The following is a 12,472-nucleotide window of genomic DNA, read 5'->3' on the forward strand; positions in this document are numbered from 1 at the left end:
CACCTCTCTAAACTATATGCAAGAGTGGCCAGTGTTTGTTTTACAAATATGAAATGAACTAGCACAAGCAGATGGTTGCAAGAGGCTCCCTGCCATGTTTGATTTTTGTCTGTACCACCAACTAAGCATACACCTTCAGACAAATCCCTTAACATTCCCTTCTATAACTATGAAATGGGTATGATAAAAGAACCAACCCATCACTGTTGTAGAAAATTAGAAAAGGTTTATTACAATACCTGCCATACAACAAGCATTTTCTGTGAGCTATTTTCTGGAGATTGAGGGATTAAGGTTACATTTTTTCCCCAAATCTCTAAATGAATCTATAACTTACCAAAGGGATAAAACTGGATGCCATTTTTTAGTTCTTATTACTTGAGTTCCTTAAAAAGTACCTTAGAAATTAGTTCAAACTCACACTCCTAGTTCATGGCACAGTCAAAGTTGAAACCCAGAGACTGAGCACTTTACATCTATCTATTTAATATGTTAACATGACCACTGATGACAATGTTATCCCCTTGCAGCTGAGGAAACTGAGTCTCAGTCTATATTAGTTTTGAAAGTACATGGTTCAGCTGAGGATGGGGGAAGTGATTCTAAAACTCATCTTCTTTTTTTTTCATAGCTCCTCTTTATGACATTGATCTTTCTCCTAAAGAAAACCAAAAGATGTGACTTTCAGGGACATGAGCTGAAAATGGCATTAGCCACCATTTTATCCATGTTGTGACGGCTAAATCTTGCTATATTTGATTATCTTTTTAAACATATTGTTTATTTTATTTTTAAAATATTTTTTTAAAGGGGGAAGGGGCAAAGAGAGAGCAGGGCAAAGGATCCAAAGCAGGCTCTGCACTGTCAGCAATGAGCCTGATGTGGGGCTCAAATTCATGAACCATAAGATCATGACCAGAGCTGAAGTCAGATGCTCAACTGACTGAATCACCCAGGCACCCCTTGATTATCTTTCTGATTAAACGGTCCAGAAAGTGCTCTCCCTGTAGACTTTTCAGTCAAGAAGTTTTAATGCATAAATAGAAACACTGCTATCATTTCTCTACTTCATGGTGTGATTGCTGTGTGGGATAATAGGTGTTCCTCCCTCTCAAAGAGGCAAGTTTTATTAGTTTATACACAAAACTAAACTTCCTAGCCTAAGAAAAACTGAAATGGTGACTAAAAAATTATTAGAAAAACATATCTCATCATTTTCACTTACCTAGAGTCTTCCTAAAAACCAAAACAGTTTTTAGGACACCTGGGTAGCTCAGTTTGTTAAGCAGCTGACTTTGGCTAGTTCATGATCTTGGGGTCTGTGGGTTTGAGCCCTGCGTCAGACTCTGTGCTGACAGCTCAGAGCCTGGAGCTTGCTTCCGATTCTGTGTCTCCCTCTGTCTCTACCCCTCCCCCTCTCACACTCTCTCACTCTGTCTCTGTCTCTGTCTCTCTTTCTCTCTCTCAAAAATGAATAAACATTAAGAAAAAAATTTAAATGTTACATTTCAAGAGTATTCTTAAAAAAATTTTCCTGGACGAAACCAAGCAAACTTAGTTGGAGACCAGGTAAACCTAATTCTAATATTTCATCATACTTGCCTACTATTAGTGAACAGCTTTTGAGGAAGATCCTAAGAAAAGGCAAGTTCTAGAATGTTCAGCTGGTGCAGACCTGGAACAGCGCTTTCAATTATGTGTTTCAGAAACTAAGTTAGGTTACTAAAAGTGATCTTAGAGGTAAATGTCTTACCCTTCTCAAATAAATTATTTCTTTAAAGGTACCAAATTCTTAACTTTCAGACAGTTCCTTCATTGCCCAGCTCTAGTGATCAGCTCAGAATCACAAATGTCCAGAGCCCTCCTGGTTCAGCACTGGTTTTCTGTTGCTGCTGCAACAAATTATCAAAACTTGGTGGCTTAAAAACAGCCAGCATTTATTGTCTAACAGTTCTAGAGATCAGAAATCCAGAATGGATTTCACTGGTTTAAAACCACATGTTGGCCCCATTGTCTCCTTCTGGAGGCTCTCAGGGAGAATTAATTTACTTGCCTTTTCCAGTTCCTGGAAGTGGTCCATATTCCTTGGATGCCCCAACCTCTGTTTTGGTCTATTTTGTTGTTACATCTCTTTCTTTATCTGACCCTCCTGCTTTCCTCTTATAAGGATACTTGTGATTACACTGAGAGCCACCTAGATAATCCAGGATAATCTTTCCATCTCAAAAACCCCTAACTTAATCATACCTGCCCTTGATGTAAGATATTTACCAGGAAAAATGCCAAGTCACAAGTTCTAAATGTTAGAGTGTGGATATCTTCAGAGATCTTTACTCAGGCAACCACAGTCTAAGGAAGAGGGACCAAGGCTGAACCTAGGGCAGACCCTCTGAATAGCAGCTTTCAGGTAGTGAGGTCTTTCTGGAAATGTACCTTCCCTCACCTTGCAGTATTTGCCTTTTTGGCGGTCCCATATTTATCAGCAATAACAAAAGCACCATGAGGCTTTTGATTTTATGCAGAGAATGAAATAAAAAACTGAGACAAAGTTGCTCACTTTAAAAAAGAATTCAGAATGAAGATTAGGTATATAAGCTATCTTATCATTCCCAATGGATTCTTTTTTATACTCAAATATATAGGATCTTACATTAGGGTATTTTGTTGACTCTGGCATTTTCAGAATGATTAAGTTTGTTTCTACAGCTATTTTTCAAGGGCCAATAAAGAAAAGTAATAGAACTTAATTGAAAAATAAAACAGAATTGAGCCCAGAACATCTCAGTTAATGAGCAATAGAGATCATATTGATTTCATCTTATAAATAACATTAACCCTCAATACCATATTAATGCAAGAAAGAATGTTTGTTTAAGTTATCTAAAGTTCATACATTTAGAGTATTAATCTAAAAAATGATAACAGTATCCAGGAAGTTATTGATTCATCATCAGAATTAGAGTTGATAAAAACTCTTTCCAGTCTGCACATAAACCCCATGATGAAATCTGAAACCTTGTTGCAACTAGAGAATTATAAGAAAAATAAATTCTGACCAAAATCAGATTTGGCTTTCCTGTTGCAGAGCCCATTAAACCTTTCATATTAGCATATCCATTCTAGAACATAAATGATTATGATCAAAATGAGAAGAAAAAAACTATTATAGTCAGTATTTGAAAAACAATTTGACAATAAACTATGAAGAAAAAAAAGAAAAACAAGTTCAAGTGCAACAGCAAATTCACAATCAACCAATGTAGGGATGACAGTTTGAATTTTACCATGGAATGATACTACTCCAAAGACCACATAATATCCTATCAGTATAATGAAAACCATTCAATGGGTCAGTTTGTAATCTTTATTATTACCCCAGAATTCACTGTCTTTTGCTACCTCTAGATATTTCATTTCTCCAAAAGACCTATGGCTTAACTGCTTGTTTGTAAACATTGAGCATTTTTTAAGGATAAGGCAAAGTATTCAGTCACGTGACCATGAAAAATAAACAACCTTGATTGTCCCTATTCTTGGATCCTCTGAACCAAACATTTCAAGCTTCTGCTTTTCCTGGTTATTAAAATGTTTTACATCTAAGCAATGGATCATAAATAAGATTGATATGATTCTTAAGACAATGTAAATATTCTGCTACAGATTAAATTAAATTTTATGGATAGCTTAAAAATATGGCCAATGAATGCTCAGAAAGCCCAACACAAATTATCACATACTGGGACAGGCAAGTAAAACACTATATGCACCAAAAGCAACACATGGGTATATAGAAAAACGCAACAAACATGTTGAAGCACACATTGCATGCTGAATAATTGGGTGTCACTATCTTTTTTTTTGGCATAAGTGACATAAAGATGATCTGTTCACAAATATTGACCTCAAAAAACTCAAATAAAAAGATAATCATAATGACAAATAGATATAATACAATATGGTGGCTACTAAAACAAAAGGGCTATTTAGTTAAGAAATTTTGTGGTCTAAGGAGTCAGGTGTGCTATGGAAAGTAGGGACATATGAACTGAATGATGAAAAACAAGTTTCCAATGACAAAAAGGAAAGGGAATTCAATCAAGGGAAAAGGAGTGAATGAAGTGAGAGGGCAGGAAGAGACATAGTCTGTGGTTTGTGTGGCATAGACATAAGGGATGGCTGTAAATGACTTCATTGGTAAACTGGGGTATGACTTCATGAAAAATGTGACAAGAGTTCTGTGCCATATTCAAGAATTTGGTCATCATTCTTTAGGAGAATTTATATTCACAATGAATATAAAGCAGGAGAATTTCATAATTATATCTATTTTTTTTCAAAGATATTGGGGGGAGTCTAAGAAGGAAAGTTAGAAGGTAGACAGATTGGTGGTGAAAAGCATTTAGGAATGTGGGAAATCAGAGAAGACTATGGAAATGGCAATAGAAATATTTTGATGCAAAAGTGGATAGAAAAACCAAAGGTGGATGAGGGAAAAATAGTTGTCAGGGAAGATTCTGAAGCTCCTGCTTACAAAAACTAGGTGGATGGAAGCACCAATGCCCAGAGTAGGGAAGGCAAAAGGAGAAAACAAAGAGAAGAGATTTGGCTGGTAGCAGGTGTGGACCTAGATATATCAGCCAGAAGAAACAGCTACAGCCATGGGAGCAGATGAAAACATATGAAAGAAATAACTTTGTTGGATTTCATAATTATTTACCTACTACTGGAAGGAATATAGTATAGTAAAAATTCCATCATCCTCTAGAACTCTTACAGAAATACCTACAAGGAATACTTAAGTACAAATTATTAGAAAGCAAATTTTCAAGATGTATCAAGAATTTCTAGGAATTTCACTTCTATAAACTTACCCTAAAGAATAACCAAAAATACAACCAGGACTTTACTTTTTTTTACTTTTTATTTTTTTAATGTTTTATTTATTTCTGAGAGAGAGAAAGAGAGATAGAGCGTGAGCAGGGGAGAGTCAGAGAGAGAGGGAGACACAGAATCTGAAACAGGCTCCAGGCTCTGAGCCAGCTCAGAGCCTGGCGCAGGGCTCAAACCCATAAATAGTGAGATCATGACCTGAGCCGAAGTCGGACTCTTAACCGACTGAGCCACCCAGGCGCCCCAGGACTTTACTTTAAAAAAGACCATCACAACTGTTTTAATAGCAAAATGTCAGAAACCATGTAGATGGTCAACAAAAGAAATTGTTAAATTTTATATACAGTAAAACATTATGCCAGTACTAAAAATCATGTTTTTTAAAGAAATATTTAAGACTATGGAACATCTTTATGATGATAAATATGTGACATGATATAACTGATTTATTATATAATATTATTCAAGTATAGAAAAATTGTGATAAAGTAGCAAAGTTATGGTTAATCTTCATTTCCTTTTTTACAGTTTATATATTGACTACATCTTAAACCAAAAACACAATTGCTTTCATAAATAGGAAAATAATTTTTAAATAAGTAGATAGATATAAGTACACATAGTTACACAATCGGAGAAGGAGAAAAAGTAAAGTAAAGGCACTTAAAAGAAATGTGAAGATTCAGAAGGACAATCCATCAGGGGGAAAAATGGAACTGAGTCAGCAGCCAGATAGGGGTCTAAGTGTTTTTTTCCCCCTGAGATGTCTCAAATTTTTAAAAATATACATTTTATTGTAGAATAAAGATACCTATTCCAATGTAGTTTAACATAGGAAAATAATATGTTGGCCCTACCCACATACCTGAGGCAGTTATATTATATAATTACAAGTTACCATTTTGAAATTTAAAAAACCAAAAGTTAAAAGAGCATAAAGCCAAGACAATTAAAGTCACCACCCTGAGATTCCTGACTAAATCTGATATTCTCTCATGGTACTTAATCAACATAGATTGCAAGACTGGTGAATATTTGCTGATTATATATTGGCAAAATCTCATTTACTATTTGCTAAGTCAAATATCCCAGAGCCTAAATATCATAAAACGAAATGATCTGTGGAAATTTAACATTAAGATTTGTATAAAGTAAAAAAAAAAACCTGATTACTTTTATTATCAGTGGCGCCAGGCTACATTAGGAGGAACTGAGCCAATATAATGAAGAAAATGATTTATTTTTAATGTCAGGTTTCTTAGGTTTCATAGTCTCCTGTCCTAGATACTTCTGATATTGTATCTCTTTTTGATATTTCATATGCAATTGCTTTCCCTCTTGAATTTTATTCTCATAATCCAACAAGTAACAAACTAGTAATTTACATGTATTATAAGAACGTAGAGACTAGTTAAAGAGAAAAGGTGTGGATATTAAATAATTGAAGGAATATGTAAAACAAAATTAATGAAGTCCTAGAAAAATCTTTCTTCTACAGAAGACATGCTCTATAAGCATTTGTTGAGGAAATGAATTAAATACCATAATATGTCTTCTTTGGAGAAGTGTCTGTTCATATCTTTAACCCATTTCTTCACTTGATTATTTATATTTTGGGTGTTGAGTTTGATAAGTTCTTTAGATTTTGGATACTAACGCTTTATCTGATATGTCGTTTGCAAATATTTTCTCCCATTCCATTAGTTGCCTTTTGGTTTTGCTGATTGTTTCTTTTGCTGTGCAGAAGCTTTTTATTTTGATGAGGTCCCAATAGTTCATTTTTGCTTTTGTTTCCCTTGCCTCAGGAGATGTGTTGTGTAAGAAGTTGCTGAGGCCAAGGTCAAAGAGGTTCTTACTTGCTTTCTCCTTGAAGATTTTGATGGTTTCCTGTCTTACAGTTAGGTTTTTCATCCATTTTGAGTTTATCTTTGTGTATGGTGTAAGAAAGTGGTCCAGTTTCATTTTTCTGCATGTCGCTGTCCAGTTTTTCCAGCATCATTTGCTGAAGAGACTGTCTTTATTCCATTGATTGTTCTTTCCTGCTTTCTCAAAATGCGTTGGTCATACGTTTGCGGGTTCATTTCTGGGTTCTCTATTCTGTTCCATTGATCTGAGTGTCTGTTCTTGTGCCAGTACCATATTGTCTTGATGATTACAGCTTTGTAATATAGCTTGAAGTCTGGTTACTTGCCTATTAATACTGCTGAAACTAATACTTTCTTCTGAAATACTCTCTTCATGTGGCATTTGGAGCACCCCAGTTTCCTAGGATCCTTGGACATTCTTTCTTAGTCTCTTTTGCTGGGTCTTTATCTTCCTATTTCGCTGATACTGGAGATCCAAGGAGCTCAGTCTTTGGACTTTTTCATTTCTCAGTCTACACTTACTCCCTTGGTCCTCTCTTATAATCTCATGGCTTTGGTCCTCTCTTATAATCTCATGGCTTTAAAAACAAGCTATGTCTTGACAATGAGAAAGAATGAAATCTGGCCATGTGTAGCAACACGGATGGAACTTGAGGGTGTTATGTTGAGTGAAATAAGTCAGGCAGAGAAGGACAGATACCATATGTTTGTATGTATAGGAGGATTAGGAGGAACTTAATGGAGCACCATGGGGGAGAAGAAGGGGGGAAAATAATGGGGGAGAGGGAGGGAGGCAAACCATGAGAGCCTCTTGAATGCTGAGAACAAACTGAGGACTGATGGGGTTGAGGGAGAGAGGAAGGGGGGTGATGGGCATGGAGGAGGGCACTTGTGGGGATGAGCACTGGGTGTTATATGGAAACCAACTTGGCAATAAACCATTTAAATAAATAAATAAATAATAAATAAATAAATAAAAATAAAAACAAGCTATGTCTTCCAAATGCCACCTCTCAATGAACTCTTCCTGACTGCCCTATTTAGAATTATAACCCCACTCCATCCCACATCTCGACACTCCCTAGTCCCTCTTTTTGCTTTAATGTTCGCCATGTATCTTATCACACAGATTTGTATTATTTAATTTATGTTCTATCCTTCACCTAGATTACGTTGTAATTTAAACTAAATGGGAACAGAGATTTTTGTGTGTTCACTGATTTATCTCCAATGCCTTGAATAGTTTCTATTATGGTATGGTCTCAATAATATGTTGAATAAATAAATGAATGAATGAATGAATGAACGGATGCTATGAACAATGTTTAAATGTGCAAGTTTTATTATAACAGTACCAAATCAGAGTGCTCCCATTTAAAACAAAAAAGAAAAGAAAAGGTTTATTTAGTAAGTTTTTAAGTGATCTCCGGTTTCCTAATTTTCATTTCTTTAAAAACTGTCAACTGCTTAATAAAATTGCTATTTATTTATTGTGCTGATTTAGAACTCAAATTTTGAAAAGCAGCAGGACCATTTTTCATTTGTTTGCCGTTGGTCTCCTTAGCAATTTAAAACAGTAAACATGTAGTGAAGAGTCTGGTGGTACTGAAATAGAAAACTGCACACAAGAATGTTCTATTATTAATAGTCTAGATCCAGCAAAAGCATTCTCAAATCTTGAAATTGAAATATGATTTTCAATTCTCTGACCAAAGGGAATGTTGACTTTGTGTTATGAAATGCATAAAATCAACACTATTTAAAATCCAAGGATTCTATTGTGGTTGGAAGGCTTACACTGTTTGTATCAGTTGCTTTTTGTCACATGTGGCTGATAGTAATTGAGATCTCCAGCAAATGTTAAATACACACAAAATTTTGAAAACCTAGCATGAAAAAAGGTATAGTTTTTATTAAGATGTTTATATATTAATAAAAATAATTTCAACTGATTTTTTTTAATGCGACAACTAAAATATTTAAAATTACACATGTAGACAGTGTTGGTTTAGATTTAAAAAGACTAGAGACCTCTGGTGCCTGGGTGTCTGAGTCAGTTAAGCATTGGACTTCAGCTCAGGTCATGATCTCATGGTCTGTGGGTTCGAGCCCCATGCTGGGCTCTGTGCTGATTGTTCAGAGCCTGGAGCCTGCTTCAGGTACTGTGTCTTCCTCACTCTCTGCCCCTGCCCCACTCATGGTCTGTCTCTCCCCATCTCTCAAAAATGAATAAACATTAAAAAAATTAAATACATAAATAATAAGACTAGAGACCTAACAACAAATTGCGATGATACTAGATTGGATCGTTGTTTAAAAAATGACAAACAACTATAAAAATATTTTTGAAACAATTGGAGAAATTTGAATATAGACTGGTTACTAGATATAAAATTGCTGATATTCTTAGTTGTGATCCTGGTATTAGAGTTACAGAGGAGATATTTTTTTTTTTTTTACTTTTAGGGCAATAATCTTAAAGTATTTGGATGGTTAACTTATTTTCAAATATTTAGTGATATATGTGCATATAATTTAATACTTTATAATATAAATATTTTCTTTAAATTTTTTACTTTATATTAAAATGTATTTATTTAAATCATAGGAAACAATTCTATGCATTTATATATAGTTATATGTATATACATATCTGTGTGTATACATAAATAGGAAAATGGTAACAATTGTTGAACCTAGACAGAAATTAAATTTTTTCTTATTGTAGCATTCTTTCAACTGCCTTTCTTTAAGTTAGAATTTTCTTTTTAAAAAAATTTTTCTAATGTTTATTTATTTTTGAGAGAGAGACAGACAGAGTCTGAGCAGAGGAAGGGCAGAGAGAGAGGGGGAGATACAGAATCTGAAGCAGGCTCCAGTCTCTGAGATGTCAGCACAGAGTCCAATGTAGGGCTGTAACTCACGAACCAGGAGATCATGACCTGAACTGAAGTCGGAANATATATATTTCTATATATAATAGAAAAATATTTATATTTTCTATAATAAAAAGTTGGTGAAAAGCTTTATGACGCTCCCCTTAAAAAAACTTTTGACTAAAACCAGATGACAAAATTGTATCACAGTGACAACCATTTGGAAGTCAGCCTGTTTGAAACAGCCACAATTCAAAAAGTCAAACTATAAATGACTATTACAAAATAATGTATATGTTTATATAAACTTACAAACTAATTTATCTCTAAATATACCAAAATTCCCTTAAAGTCCTTGAGCCACTTTCTTTGCTTTGAAGAAGCAACCCATTAAACAATATTCTAAACCAAAGACAACACTTTACCAGTTAGAAATGGCTATCTGTCCCTTGCCAAATAGATGGGTGAGTTTTCATGTTCTGGAGATAGTGACACTTAGTCCATGCCTTTGGTATCATATATATATCTTTTGAACCACACTCATAGACTGCATTCCCATCATCGTAATCTTTCTCAGTTTGATTGACAACTCCAATTTTCACATTCACAGGTACTTCCAGAAAACACAACTGATGAGCTAGTGTTAAATGCCCTGAAGGTTTCTTTGGGAGGGTTATTAGGATGGCATGCAAACCTTACATATTATGAAAGTCTACTGACACTGTTTTGCAGGTTCAGAGACTGAATAATATTAATTGTGAAACAGAAGTAGTTTTTTAGTAGCATGTTTATTTAGGAGCAAAGATATGACATTACCACATTACCTGAGTCAGAGAAAGACTCTTAACACCATTGCAAAACATAAAATGAGAAAAGAGAACACTACATTTTTACAAGACATTTGTTTAAGTTTCTTCAAGCACAAGCAGATATTTGATATTCTTTTATAAGAAAAATTTACTGTAGCCCCCAAACTATGTCTTTGTGATGTCATAATTATCAATTTAATTCCTAGAGAGTTCTAGTTCTTGAGTCTTTGAATGGCATAAGATCTGATGCCCTATAGAAAGCTCAAGTGTAATCAGAATGTTTGGGAGATAGTGAACATATAAACTGTATGTACAATATACAATGTTAACCATTGCTAGGGCTTCCCCAGCACTCCTATCCATCCTGAAGTGTCCATCCTTATGTCCCTCTTGCCTCTTTCCCCTGATAGAACACTGAACACCTGTCAGTTACTTCTGCCCATCAAGCTTATCCTAGATAAGAACTGAGCTTTGAAAGCCCTTCTCTTTGCATAGAATCTGACTCATCATAGGCTCTCAGCAAATGCTTGGAGGAATGACTCTCAGATTGTTTTGACTAAAATCTACAATCATAAATACATTTTGAACACAACTCAGTAGAAACACACAGATGACTCTATATAAACAAAAGTTTCATGAAAAAATAGTCAATCTTACTAGGTACAATGCATAGATATTTCCTAATGTGCTTTGTTCCATTTTTAAATAAATATTTGTCAAGAATATTAAATTGATTACAAATTTATTAACTATACTTTTATTTTTTTAATATCTATTTATTTATTTTGAGAAAGAGAGAGCATGTGTGTGCCTGAGTAAGGGAGGGGCAGGCAGAGAGGGGAGAGAGAGAATCCCAAACAGGTTCCATGCTCAGCACAAAGCCTGAGGCAAGGCTTGATCTCATGACCATGAAATCATGACCTGAGCTGAAATTAAGAGCTGGACACTTAGCCAACTGAGTCCCCAGGCACCCTAGTATACTTTTAAATTATAGGCATTTCCTAGTCACTAATGATCAGTTAATGACTTCTTTAGGATTTGTAAAATACAAAAATAGCCTTTCAAATATAGGTTTCCCTGGGATCTGTTATGCTTATTGCTTGTAGGTAAAGATTATTATTATGAATGCTCCATCAACTTCCTGTCAACCTATTGCCCACCTAAAAAGATTTGGCAGTGTCAGACCCTACATTGCTTCTTTTACTCTGTCCTCTAGAGTTACCTATGTTTAGTCCCTTATATTTGCTTGCTGCAGATCCTTTATGCTCTTAGTCCTTGGGCCAATTCTAGAGAAATGGCTTTGGCTTCATCATTCAGTAGAGATGGAAAATGAGTCACCAATCTTAGACCCAGGATTAAGAGGCCCAGCCTCATCCTTCCTATGTCCTCAGTGGCCACGTAGCAATTTGTTGCAAATGTCCACACAACCCTGTCTCAGTATCTCCCTCAATCCTCTGTTCTTCTTTAGACCTTGGGTCCAGTCCTGGGCCCCAAAGAGTTACTAGTAGCCCAGTTAAGTCCTGCCTGCCCTCCTGTTACTTAGTGCTCAATACATCTCAGGCGTTGTGCTGCACTGCCACTGGAGTGAAGAACAAGAGCCTTCTGCAATGGCTTTATCCATGGTAGTCAGCTACTCGTCAGAATATGGACTTCCTGGGGTTGACTGCCACTCAGGCTAGCTTCCCACATAGACTGCTTCCTAGGATCCTGAGAAGCCACCTTCAACTCCATCTGATCACTTTGTGTTGGCCTTGCCTGACTAAACCCTTTGTGCATTGCTGGCTTGGAGAACAGATCTGTGTTGTCCCTGGGCTCTATCCATACAAAGTCCCAGGTGTGGGTGCAGCCCCTTCCCAACTTTATCTTACTCCCACCAAATCTGTGTTGCAGGGTCTCAAACCACATGCACAGACCCAAGATGAAGGAATGAGTGATGAAATTTCTGTTTCATCAGAAAAACAAGGGAAGGAGTCCATGGGCCACATGTCTCTCTCCAAGAGAAACTGTGGATCAAATACCCTGCCTAGGGCAA

This window comes from Crocuta crocuta, unplaced genomic scaffold, assembly GCF_008692635.1.
Source record: "Crocuta crocuta isolate KB4526 unplaced genomic scaffold, BGI_CrCroc_1.0 scaffold471, whole genome shotgun sequence".
NCBI lineage: Eukaryota > Metazoa > Chordata > Mammalia > Carnivora > Hyaenidae > Crocuta > Crocuta crocuta.